At 35.3% G+C, this 12,358-nt stretch overlaps 1 long non-coding RNA gene across 2 annotated transcripts in view; it reads left to right on the top strand.

The window, feature by feature from the left end:
* The window catches only part of LOC105442604, a 41,449-nt gene that overhangs the window by 8,850 nt on the left and 20,241 nt on the right, over positions 1-12,358 (top strand). For both annotated transcript variants that reach the window (XR_004063326.1, XR_004063327.1), the window contains exons 5-14: positions 379-488; positions 996-1,105; positions 1,656-1,700; positions 4,397-4,478; positions 5,335-5,447; positions 6,023-6,201; positions 6,640-6,770; positions 7,273-7,388; positions 8,480-8,692; positions 8,931-9,048. This is a non-coding gene — a long non-coding RNA (apoptosis-inducing factor 3). The remainder of the gene's footprint in view (positions 1-378; positions 489-995; positions 1,106-1,655; positions 1,701-4,396; positions 4,479-5,334; positions 5,448-6,022; positions 6,202-6,639; positions 6,771-7,272; positions 7,389-8,479; positions 8,693-8,930; positions 9,049-12,358) is intronic.

Below are 12,358 nucleotides of genomic sequence, written 5' to 3' on the forward strand. Positions count from 1 at the left end.
CAATGGATTATAATTTTGAGTGAAAAAATTGTATACATTTCATTTATGTCAATTTAATGCATATTAAGTTTTGCCTTAATTTCATTTTCCCTATTTAATAAATGAGCAGGAAAAATGAAATGCCCTTTGTGCGTAAGAGAGTACTTTTGATTATCAGGCAATGTTTGTTTCCCTGTGATATGTTTCTGCTGCGTAATTCTAGTTCTGAATTGGTCATCTTATCTTTTACTTACCGTTATTCTACCCATGAATAACAATTATGTTTTCTTACTTGTATATAGATTATAGATCATCGTGTATACATGTATGTAGCTCCTATTCCCCATAGTCATCCTTGATTGTGTATTAACACCTTAACATTCACAATTGATTTTGCAGGATGAGAGAGGTGGATGTGGGAAAAGGAAAAGCTCTTCTTGTCAAAGAACTAGGAGAGTTCAGTGCAATTGGACACAAATGTACTCACTATGGTGCACCTCTGGTTAAAGGTGAGTAACACATGGGGTCTCGAGTATAAAGAAATTTTCCTGTAAGAATGTCATCTAATTATTATCATTAATGCACCCCTCCCAGTTTTATCATTCTTTTAGCTATTAATTTCTGTATCAAAGCATGTTATAACACCTTGTTCCTGGTTTGCTTTATTCATTCATGAATTGATTCTTACTGACCCTGTAGAAGATATATTTCTGATATAACAGTTTCAATGTACACAATTTGTAAGGGGCTGTGATAAGTATACTGGATATAACTCAAGTTTTGTGCAAATGCTTTCTTTCTTTTTCATTGTTTCTTTCTTCTCTTTCTTACTTCTTTATTCTTCTGAATTCATTTTGCAATAATTCTGAGAGGCATCAAATTGACGCCCCTTTGAGGCGTGTGTTCTAACCTTTATTTAACAAAAATTATTTTGTTTTAGTTTTTGTTTGTTTAAGTTTATTTCTAAAAATTAAGTCTTGCCCTCCATGATATCTCTTTTCTCCTTCCCCTTGCAGGTGCATTATGTAATGGTCGTGTGAGATGTCCATGGCATGGTGCATGTTTCAGTACTAAGACGGGGGATATAGAAGACTTCCCAGGATTGGACAGTGTCCCAAAGTTTGAGGTTAGTTTTAGTGTATATCTCAAGTAAATCGTTGAACAAGATCATTGTGATGGACCAATTAAACAGCTCCGTTAATTAGTCCTGGTAATGTTTAATTTTGGATATGTCACAGATCTAAAACAACCTAAAATAAGATTTGTGTTGAAGCACTTTATTTCATGGAGTAGAAATGAATATTTGCTTGACTATTTCTATAGTAGCCCTGTAAAAATAAACTTGTTTGTCATATATTGTTTGAATGAGATAGCTGGGGGATTAAAAACTCTCAGTTGAAAATCCAATTATATGCCTGAAATTTCATGCCCATTTCTTTATATTGGAAAATACTTTTGACACTTTCCGAAATCATGCAATTCATGTATATGAGCTTTATATGGGTATAATTTCAAATTCTAAGTGTACAAGAATCAGTGTACAAGCGTAACATATCATTTCCTTTCCGTGAGTGAACTTACATGTATTAGCAGATTACTGGTACTATCTTCATTTCTTAATTTGATACCAGCTCCCTTTTTATTTTTATTTTGTTCTGTGTGTTGCTTCTTTTCAGGTTAGGATAGAAGGAGATAAAGTCATCGTCGGTGGAAACTCAAAGGTAACTAATCTACATGTAGAACTAATCACTCCAAACAGCCTGGGACATGGTTTAATGGTTATTTATATTATACTGGGTGCATCACATGAGCATTCCATTATTTGATTATGTATTGAACTGAATGATATCACCCATGCGAGACTATGACAGAGCTGCCAACCATAACGTTTTTGTCTCGTCTGCGTATTGTCAAGTATTCCCAATCATGTGAGTAGAATTTCAGGTCACTAAGTTAAGTTCAAAGGTCATTTCAGGTCAACAGACTTGGACTATGTTGTGGTATCATCATCGAAAACTTAACCTCAGGTTAAGTTTTTGAATTTTTAATATAATTTTGAAAGTATAAGTTCTTATTCAATGAAACTTAGACTAAAGGGTTATCAAGTATCCCCAATCATGTGAGTAGAAATTCAGGTCACTAAGTTAAGGTCAAAGGTCATTTCAGGTCAACAAACTTAGACTATGTCGTTGCATCAACATAAAAACTTAACAAAAGGCTACAATTTTGAAAGTATACATTCCTATTCCATGAAACTTGAACATAGGGGGTATCAAGTATCATCAATCATGTGATTAGTCTTTTAGGTGACAAAGTCAAGATCAAATGTTATTTCAGGTCTGCAAACTTAGTCTTTGTTGTGGTATCAACCTCAAGATTTTGAATTTTTAGCATAATTTCAAAAGTGTTTGTTCAAATTCCATGAAACTTGTACACAAGGGTTATCAAATATCACAAATCACATGACGCAATTTCAAGGTCACAAAGTCCAGGTCAAAGGTCATTTTAGGTCAGTAGACTTGGATTATGTTTTCACAACTTAATAGGAGAATTAATAAATCAATTTTTAGTATTTGTTTATATTCCATTAAAGGACAGGTCCACTCGAAAAATAACTCACTTTCAATAAAAGCAGAAAAATCAGACAAACCAATCAAAAATAGTTTGAGCAAAATCTGATAACTAATAAGAAAGTTATGAATTTTTGAAAAAGTATGTAAAACTATGGAACAATGAGAATCACAACACAAATTGCCAAGATGGTTATCAGTTTGTGACGTCATGTCCTTACAACTCATCAATTGCTTTATATAGTTTAATCCCATTAATTTCCCTTTTTATCCCCCAAAACTTGATTTCCCCATGCCTTTGCCCAGGTTATATGATTTGCATCATATTGCATGCATGACATTTCCCAGAATTTGTTATGAATTTTTAAGAATTGATACTATTTTCTGAATATTGTATTTCATAATTATTGATTTTTATATAAATAGTTTATCAAAATTCAATTTTTCATGATTTAACTCTACAAAAATTACTCTTTATTTGTGCATCCACACAAAAACATATTACTAACAATCTAACTTGGATGCTGGTGTGAAGAAATAAGATTCTTAGGGTGAAAATAGGGAATTTATATTATCAATATAAAGAAAATAATTAGTGGATAGTGAGGACCATACGTCACAGACTCATGAGTGAGTTGCCAATTTGTGTAGTGATTTTCAAAGTTTTTCATGTCATTACAAATTCATAACTTTCTTATTAGTTATCCGATTTTGCTCAAACTTTGTTTGATTGGTTCGTCTGATTTTTCTGGTTCTATTGAAAGTAAGTTATTTTTGGGGTGGACTTGGGCTTTAAAGTTATCAATCTTGGTATGAATTATAGTAATAATTTTTCTGATGATTCTTAGCCAGTACTCACTTCAAAATGCTGATTATATTCAGAGGATTTCATTTATTGGGGGGGGGGGGGCCTGCTAATGGGCCACTCTGCCTATAAATAATGTCCCAACCTCATTTTCATCATATTGAATTGCGTAATGCATGCGAGACCGCCGAGAGCGTTTCCCTTGTTTCTGGAATTATTCTGGGTTTTTTCTCAAATAGTACCAACAACAAAAAACAAACGAAAATGAATAATGGACATTTCTGCTTAGGAAGTGTGTCGAGCGTGGTTACAAGTTTTGTTTTAATAAATTCCTTTTTTTTTGCCATCATGGTTCCTGTTTTTGGTTGCACAAGGTTGGCAGCTCTGTATTATACATTCATGGAGGCAATATCATTATAAAGAAACATACCGGTATACATATGCTGGTAGCTCATTGTTGGGAATATGATACATTTTATTGCATTTATAAGCAATTAGTGTGCTAGTGACTTACTACCGTAAGTTACATTTACAATACCTGTATTGAATATTTTAACCACATGAGCATTTGTTTACAAAAATACGATGTAGCATGATACAGCTATATTATTGCCATGTAGGTAAATATTGATCTAATACTATTAAATTCCTCCTTTATTTGTCTGCCACTCTGTCTTTCTATTCTCTCTCTCTCTCTCTCTCTCTCTCTCCCCTTTCTCTCTCTCTCTCTCTTTCTTCCTATTTCCCCCTTTCTCTTTCTCTTCTCTCTCTATCTCTCTTTCTTCCTATCTCCCCCTCTTCTCTCTCTATCTCCCTCTTTCCATATCTCTCCCCCCCCCCCCCCTCTCTCTCTCTCTCTCTCTCTTTCTCTCTTGTCTTATCTCCCTCATTCTCTTTCTCTGTCTCTTTTCTCTCTATCTCTCTTTCACTCTTCCTCTATCAACCTTTCTCTTTCTGTCAACCCCCCCCCCCCCCCCTCCCTCTCTCTCTCTCTCTCTCTCTCTCTCTCTTCTTTCCTCTGCCATCAAATCATTCTCTGTAGGACTTCGCCTCTCACAAGAGAGTAAAGACGATGTGTATCGGATCACCCGATGATGACAAGACAGCCCTCATCATAGGTGGAGGTGAGTAGAAGGGCTCCTTGGAATTTATCTTGAAGAATCATAAGGCCTGTTTTCATCAGCTCGAGATTGCGAAATATCCTACTATTTTAACTATCTCTATCGCAAATTATCCAGTTAATTTGCATCTTCATCAGCCCGAAGTTGCAATTAGCAGGATATTAAGTCAAGATAATCATCCCAAGATATCTTGGGCTAGTTTGCAAAATATCCCCCTATTAGTCTGGTGTATCTTCACCAGCCCAAAGACTCCACTATCCACAAATGCTGAGCAAAATATTTCGAGCTAATTTCTCAAGCTCAAGTTTCAAGTTTCAAGATCGGGTCTCGAGCTGATGAAGCCGCAGTTTGTAACTTCTAGATTATATCCCAAATCAGAAAGAGTGGGCTATTTTGCAATCTCGAGCTGATGAAGACAGGCCTATTATGAGTCTTTATTTGGCAAATAAAAATACAAACAAAAAAAGGATTACAAATAATAAACACAGGAAGTTGTGAAGAGTGATTTGATCCATGGAGTGTACCAACAAGTTGTCAGGAACTAAAACCCTAAAACCTGTGGGTCTTGCTCACTCTTGCATTCTTGATTAGAAATGAAGAGAGTCTGGTGTGGTGTGCATATGATCCAGAAAGAGTGTAATGTTATTATTTGTTCCATCCATTGCCAACAGGACAGGAGTATAAATACCTGTCTCAAGTTGATTGATATGTGCACCCCTGTTTTTATCTAGGAGTACCTTTACCCTCATTTGCAAATGTGTCAACAATAAGCCCCAGTATAGCGAGCAGATTTACTCCATGTAGACACATCTACAGTTGATAACTAAATTACTTTTTTCACATGATTTGATTGAAACAGGTGCAGCATCAGTCACATGTGCTGAATCGTTACGACAAGAAGGATTCAAAGGTCAGGTTATCATAGCAACCAAAGAGAAACATCTTCCTTATGATAGACCCAAACTCAGCAAGGTAAGCTGAACACTAAGCCGATTTCAATTTTTGTTATGGTCAAGAAGAACAAAATTCATATCCACAAATTCAAGATCAGTTAATGGGAAACCCACCCTGATATTAATTACTATATACATGTTAAATTAGCAAAAGTAATAATTAAAAGCTGATTTATGCAAAACCTCTACGCAGAGCAGATAAAATAAACTATGTCTTACGAGTCACCTGTCCTTATTCCTCAAGTCATAACAAATTCAAGAGACCATTTTTAAGCCCTGAAACAGTACCCAAGTCATGTCACTAAAATTGCATTTTGTGCAAGAAAAATATTTTTGTTGGTCAGATATCCAGTCATATATTTAAAAACTACCAATATCTTACAAAATATTCCATTAACGTTTGTGTGGTTGCCAACAGTAGTCATATGGGAAAGATGATTGAAAGCCAATCCAATATTTTAATACCTTTACTAAATAAACATATATTTTCTTGAAATATCACATGAGTCACACAGGAATGATTGACAACCACTGAATGACCTATGACTGTATTACATGAAACCTAATTATAGTACATGTATCTAACACTGACAGGCGATGGACTCCAAACCTGAATCTCTAGCACTCCGGAATGCAGACTTCTTCACCATCTACGACATCAACGTCATGACAGAGAAGGAAGCCACATCCATAGACACTGTCCTCAACTCAGTCTCCTTCCTAGACGGAGAGAACGTCTCATTTGACTACCTCGTCATTGCTACGGGCGGCAAGTATGTCATCCTCAACAAAAATCTCTCTGTCATAGACCAGCTTATGAATACCCTCGTCACACCACGAAAATTGATTCCAAACCAAATTGTAAATTATATAATGTAATTTTTTGTTTGGTCTGTTGTTTGCCTGGTGTTGGTCTCATTGGTGTGACTGAGGTGATGGTAGGATGTATTATCATTTATAAATGTTACTTTGTAGAACCCTTAGAGACGAGTGTAACGTATGAGCCTGCCACAGTTTTTCTCGCTGAATTAAGTGTTTGAGGGTGCAGGAGTCCGTCCCAGTTTCTTCTTGTCTTTGCCTGCCTTTTCTCTTTATTCTCCCCCCCCCCCCTTTCCCCTTTTCTAGCCATTTGAATTTTGTGCACTTGCTCCCTCCCCAATAGCTATACCACTGAGCAAGCCATTAACCTTCTCATTTTGCATTCTTGACAGACCTAGATCACTCAATGTACCAGGGAGTGACCTTGATGGAGTATGCTTATTACGTAGTCCTGAAGATGGAAACAGCATAGCGGAGAAGGGACAGGGAAAGAATGTTGTCATCGTTGGAACTTCATTCATTGGTAAGGGAGAAACTGAATGCATGAATAGATGTAAAGATGAAAGGGCCATCATTGACAGGCATTTTGTCAACATGATCTGTCTAATGGAGTCTTAAACTTTTCACATTAAGTAGGTGTGGTGTATAAATTACTACCAAGACAAGTGTACTTGTGTTGTACTGTGGGAGCTCCTGCCTTTCCAGACCAGTGTCTTTCTCCAATTAATCTAAGTAATTCATTGGCATTGCAGGGACAACCTTTGCTCCTTCAGCAGTGTCCACTGAAAGAAAGGCAGGTTTCCCTGAGTCGTACTCAAATTGGAGATCCTGACATTACATGTCCTGCTTGATATATTCAGTGCTGTTGTTTTGTCTTGTATAGCAGCCACTCACTTGTTTCTTGAGGCTAGAGTGCAGATATGTATGAAAGATTTTAAAAGTTTGAAGTAAGAAGAAGTCTCGTTTTGATCCTGAATTCAGTGCCGTCTGAGCGTTGATTCCATCTCTTTTGTCTCTCTTACCAGGTATGGAAGTAGCAGCTTACTTATCAGATAAATCAGCCAGTATCACCGTCATAGGGAGAGGATCAGCTCCATACAAAGCTTCACTAGGAGAGAAAGTAGGCATGGCATTACAAAAGGTACGTCATTCCAGTCTGTATTCCTAGAAATAAATCAGTTATGAATGATGGTTGTACACCATATGCCCCATTAAACATTGCTTCTAACACAAACCAATGTCAACCCTCAACCCGACACCTGACGCTAATCCTAACCTGAAGCTCAATTAATTGCAACCCTAAATCTTTGACAAAATAGTTCCAGGAGCAACTGTTCAAATTATTTGTCACACCCAACCTAAAAAGCAGGAAACATAATATTATAAGTACATGTATTATTAAATTGAAAATAAATGAAAACGAAATGAAAAACATCTCATTAGGTTATGGGAAACTATCAAGCTAGGTTATATGGATTTTGACATTCTAATGAAATTTCTTTGAGCTGTGATGTCAAGGCTATACTTCATACCATACGTTGAGTGTGTAGCTACAGTTTAAAGATAAAGTTGAGTTCTGGTCATGCGATATCATTGCATTGTGAAAGAAAGGGTGTGGAATGGATCAGAAAAAGTTGATCATGTAGCATGTAAGTATTGGTGTGTACTGCAAGGTTCTGGAGTCATCAAAATCATAATAAATTTGGCCTAGTCTTGGTAAAGTAACAAGCACTGTACACAGAAAGATGTATATGGGACTACACAAATGGTGTCGGGGCCCCGAAACCTTGATTTCCTTATCTTTCTATGTTCATTACTCAGCCATTATACATTTTCTACCAAAATTGTTTGGCAAATGATATTTATTTGTAATCTTGAACATTCAGTGTAAGTTTTGTTTAATTCTGTGAGAATTTATTTTCTTGTTTTTAACCAGAACTCAAGTTTATCTTTAATCAACATGTTTTTTTCCAAGGAAATGATTTTCTGATGGCTTTGCCCAAGTTAAATTGATGGTAACACATTGCATTCATGTATTTATATCTTATATTTCATAAACATTAAGATAGGGGATATTGTTGATACATTTCTGTTTTCATAAATATTTTGTTTGATATACACATCTATCTTATTTTTTATCTTCATGAAGGAAAATATAAGATGAGAGGAGACCCTTTGATGTGCTACATATGCATACCATGTTATAATGATTGTTATCTGATCTCCTCCCAGCTTGCTGAATCTAAAGGAGTCAGGTTTGTGATGGATAGCGGTGTGTCAGAGTTCAAAGGTGAAGATGGCAAGCTCAAGAAGGTCATCCTGAAGAATGGCCAGACGATAGCTGCGGAGGTCTGTGTCCTCGGAGTAGGTGTTACCCCGGCAACGGACTTCCTGAGTGATAGCGGTCTGAAGATGACGGATCATGGAGCAGTGTGTGTGGACAAGGTAGGTTTATCATGGATTGATTCATGGATCGATGGAAAGTTTGGAAGTAAATATTGTCAGCACAAATGTCAGATCGCCTCAAAAGGGGGGTAACAGTAGTTTTCATTCTGGGGTCTAAGGTTGATAGTTCAAAATATGGTTCTAAAATGAAAATTAAACCAGCTTTAATTTAAATGCCTATGCTCTTTTGTTATTCTAATCTTAATTGCTACTTCTCCATCTATTTGATCCGACACAGTACATGAAGACAAACAAGTCTAACATCTATGCAGCTGGAGACATTGCATCGTTTCCTTTAGCAATGGCTGACAACAGAGAGGTCAACATAGGTCACTGGCAAATAGCTCATGGACATGGTAACGTTGCATCTTAGTTTGTTAGTTCTTTACTTCATAGCATAGTCGCAAACATTTCTGAAAGTCGTGCAATTCAGGAAAAAAAACGCATCACCATTCCATAGGTGTGAACATTATGATGACATTTTTTTTTATTTCTGAGCATAAATACCATGTTGCACTTTTTAGAAGTGTTTGCTACTGTGAAATGTATTATTGACATTGTTTGTTTACCCATCTACTGTTGCTTTCAGGGGTATTTTATATATCTTGCCTGACTTTCTCTTTTTAATTGCCCTTTTGATTCTGTCAATTCTTTTCTTGGCCTTCTTTCTCCTGCATTCTTCATGCCTTTTATTTGTTGTTTCGACACATAGCATTCATACACTTGTACTAACATTGATTTATGTTCTTTGAGGTTCTATGTTTACTGTTAGCGTTCCATCATTCCAAACAGCCCACATGTTTGATCACTTGATGAACATTAATACTTTTGGTTCATGTTCCTTTTTCTTTAAAGGGAGGGGGGGGGGTGGACAGGGGTGATTACCTTCTTTGCTTGGTTGTTGCTTTTATCTTTGATTATTTTTACTTGTAAGTTGTGATTGTTTTGTTATACCACGTTAGGCAGACACTGAAAACTTGACCAGACTAAGGACTTCTTATACTATTCATTATTTTATTCCATTTTCATCTTTATAATTGTTTTATCGAAAATGAAATGACTCTGTTTGCTGCCTGAAGAGTTTTACCATGCATGTTTTGCATTATTGAACTACCAGTTCCTTTTATATGAATTTTGTCATTGATTAATTTCTTCTACTTTTCTATCAAACAACCTTTTGTTTCAATCTTAATCAGTAGTAAAACATTCCATTTCTCCAATCAACCCTTTAATTTCCCTTCCCATTCATTTCCTCATTCAATGAATAAATCATATATCATTTGCTCATACAATTTTAAATTCTAACTCCTCTTTCAATCATTAACAATATTCTCCATTTAATCATTGATTGAATCCCTCATTTTTCCCCTTGTCAGTCAATCAATGAATCATTAATATTTCTTTCAAATGTTCATGGATTTCAGTCAATTAATCACAGCATTTTTCATCCATTCATTTTCACTCCTCATTCAATCAATCATACCATTCTTCATTGACATTCCTCATTCAGTCAATCCTACTTCATTTTCACTCCTCATTCAATCAATCATACCATTCTTCATTTTCACTCCTCATTCTATCAATCATACTTCATTTTCACTCCTCATTCAATCAATCATACTTCATTTTCACTCCTCATTCAATCAATCATACTTCATTTTCACTCCTCATTCAATCAATCATACCATTCTTCATTTTCACTCCTCATTCTATCAATCATACTTCATTTTCACTCCTCATTCAATCAATCATACTTCATTTTCACTCCTCATTCAATCAATCATACCATTCTTCATTTTCACTCCTCATTCAATCAATCATACCATTCTTCATTTTCACTCCTCATTCTATCAATCATACTTCATTTTCACTCCTCATTCAATCAATCATACTTCATTTTCACTCCTCATTCAATCAATCATACTTCATTTTCACTCCTCATTCAATCAATCATACTTCATTTTCACTCCTCATTCAATCAATCATACTTCATTTTCACTCCTCATTCAATCAATCATACTTCATTTTCACTCCTCATTCAATCAATCATACCATTCTTCATTTTCACTCCTCATTCTATCAATCATACTTCATTTTCACTCCTCATTCTATCAATCATACTTCATTTTCACTCCTTATTCAATCAATCATACCATTCTTCATTGACATTCCTCATTCAATCAATCATACCATCCTTCATATTCACTCCTCATTCACTCTATCATATGATTCTTCATTCATTCATTTTCACTCCTCATTCAATCAATACCATTTTTCATTCATTCAATTAATCATACCATTTTTCATTCATTCATTTTCACTCTTCATTCAATCAATCATACCATTCTCTATTCATTAATTTTCACTCCTCAATCAATGTTTCCATTAATTGAAAATCATGATTCAACTATCTCTTACATACGATCATAACATACTTAAAAAATTATTAAAACTCAGACTCATTGATTTCATATTGATCACTGAAAGATATATATTTTATTTACAACATCCTTTGACATGCAAGAGGTAGTACTTTTCACATTTTAGTACCATTATTTTTCACATTTTAGTACCATTACTTCAGTAAAAATTATTCAGCGTCTGGTTTACGTTCAAGCCCTTTCACTTCTGAACCAAGGCACAAAGGTTAAAATAATCTTGGTAATCTTGGAAAGCTCTATTTCTTGACATGCATGGATACATTTCCAAATCTATATTAGTATAACCCATTTAATAAACTAAATAGAATGAGTTCCAAAGCTATACATCAAGCCCAGTAAGTATTTTGTATAAGTATGAAGGCAAGATGCAAAGACAGATTAACAAGTTAACATCATATCCCCATGATTGATTAACAGTTATTGGCAAGACGAAGTCACAAAATCAATCGTTTGAAATATGATTTGAAGGATCATGTTAACTACCCAACCTAGATAGCAAGAAATAACTCTCAGGAACATTCAGCTCTATCATTTTCAGGAAAAATAATACACTGTACGAAGAAAGTAAAATGAACATTTCATGAGAAACATAATTACAATTCTTAATCGACAATGGCAAGAAAATTATGTCATGTTTGAAATTATCAAACATAACATAAGAAGTTTTTTCATCATTAAGAAAAATAGCAGTGATTCAGAGTTGAAGACATATTAATAAAACATCAATTGACATTGGCAATTATTGAAACCAATCATTACCAAAATAGCATGAGTAATTCCATGAAAATGTTACTCCAATGTCCTTCTGAACCTTCTGAAATTGGAGTCAGCAGGGCGGTATTCCTTGACATTTGAATGCAATAAAAGGCATAGAGATAAATCACAGTTGTAATATGTCCAGTTTGCAAGAATAAATGTACGAGATCACAAGATGAAAGTGCAGAATATATACAATGATTATGTTCACATCACATAAACCAAGTCTATGAATAATCCACAAAACATGTTGTGAAGTACCAGTTCTGAAAGGTAACACATTTATGAGGCCGTGTCGCAAATCTCGGTCCCAAAACTGTTCTGTTCATCGTAGACATCGAGCACATCACTGACTGCGCACCACGCTGAATTGTCCTGCAGGCAACACCTGATGGTCTTTGTTGTGAGAGGGAGCAGTAGCCGTGCGACGCTTGAACTACTAATGCCCCGATCAGATAGACCTGGTACA

Source organism: Strongylocentrotus purpuratus, unplaced genomic scaffold (assembly GCF_000002235.5).
Source record: "Strongylocentrotus purpuratus isolate Spur 01 unplaced genomic scaffold, Spur_5.0 spur5_contig_818, whole genome shotgun sequence".
Taxonomy (NCBI): domain Eukaryota; kingdom Metazoa; phylum Echinodermata; class Echinoidea; order Camarodonta; family Strongylocentrotidae; genus Strongylocentrotus; species Strongylocentrotus purpuratus.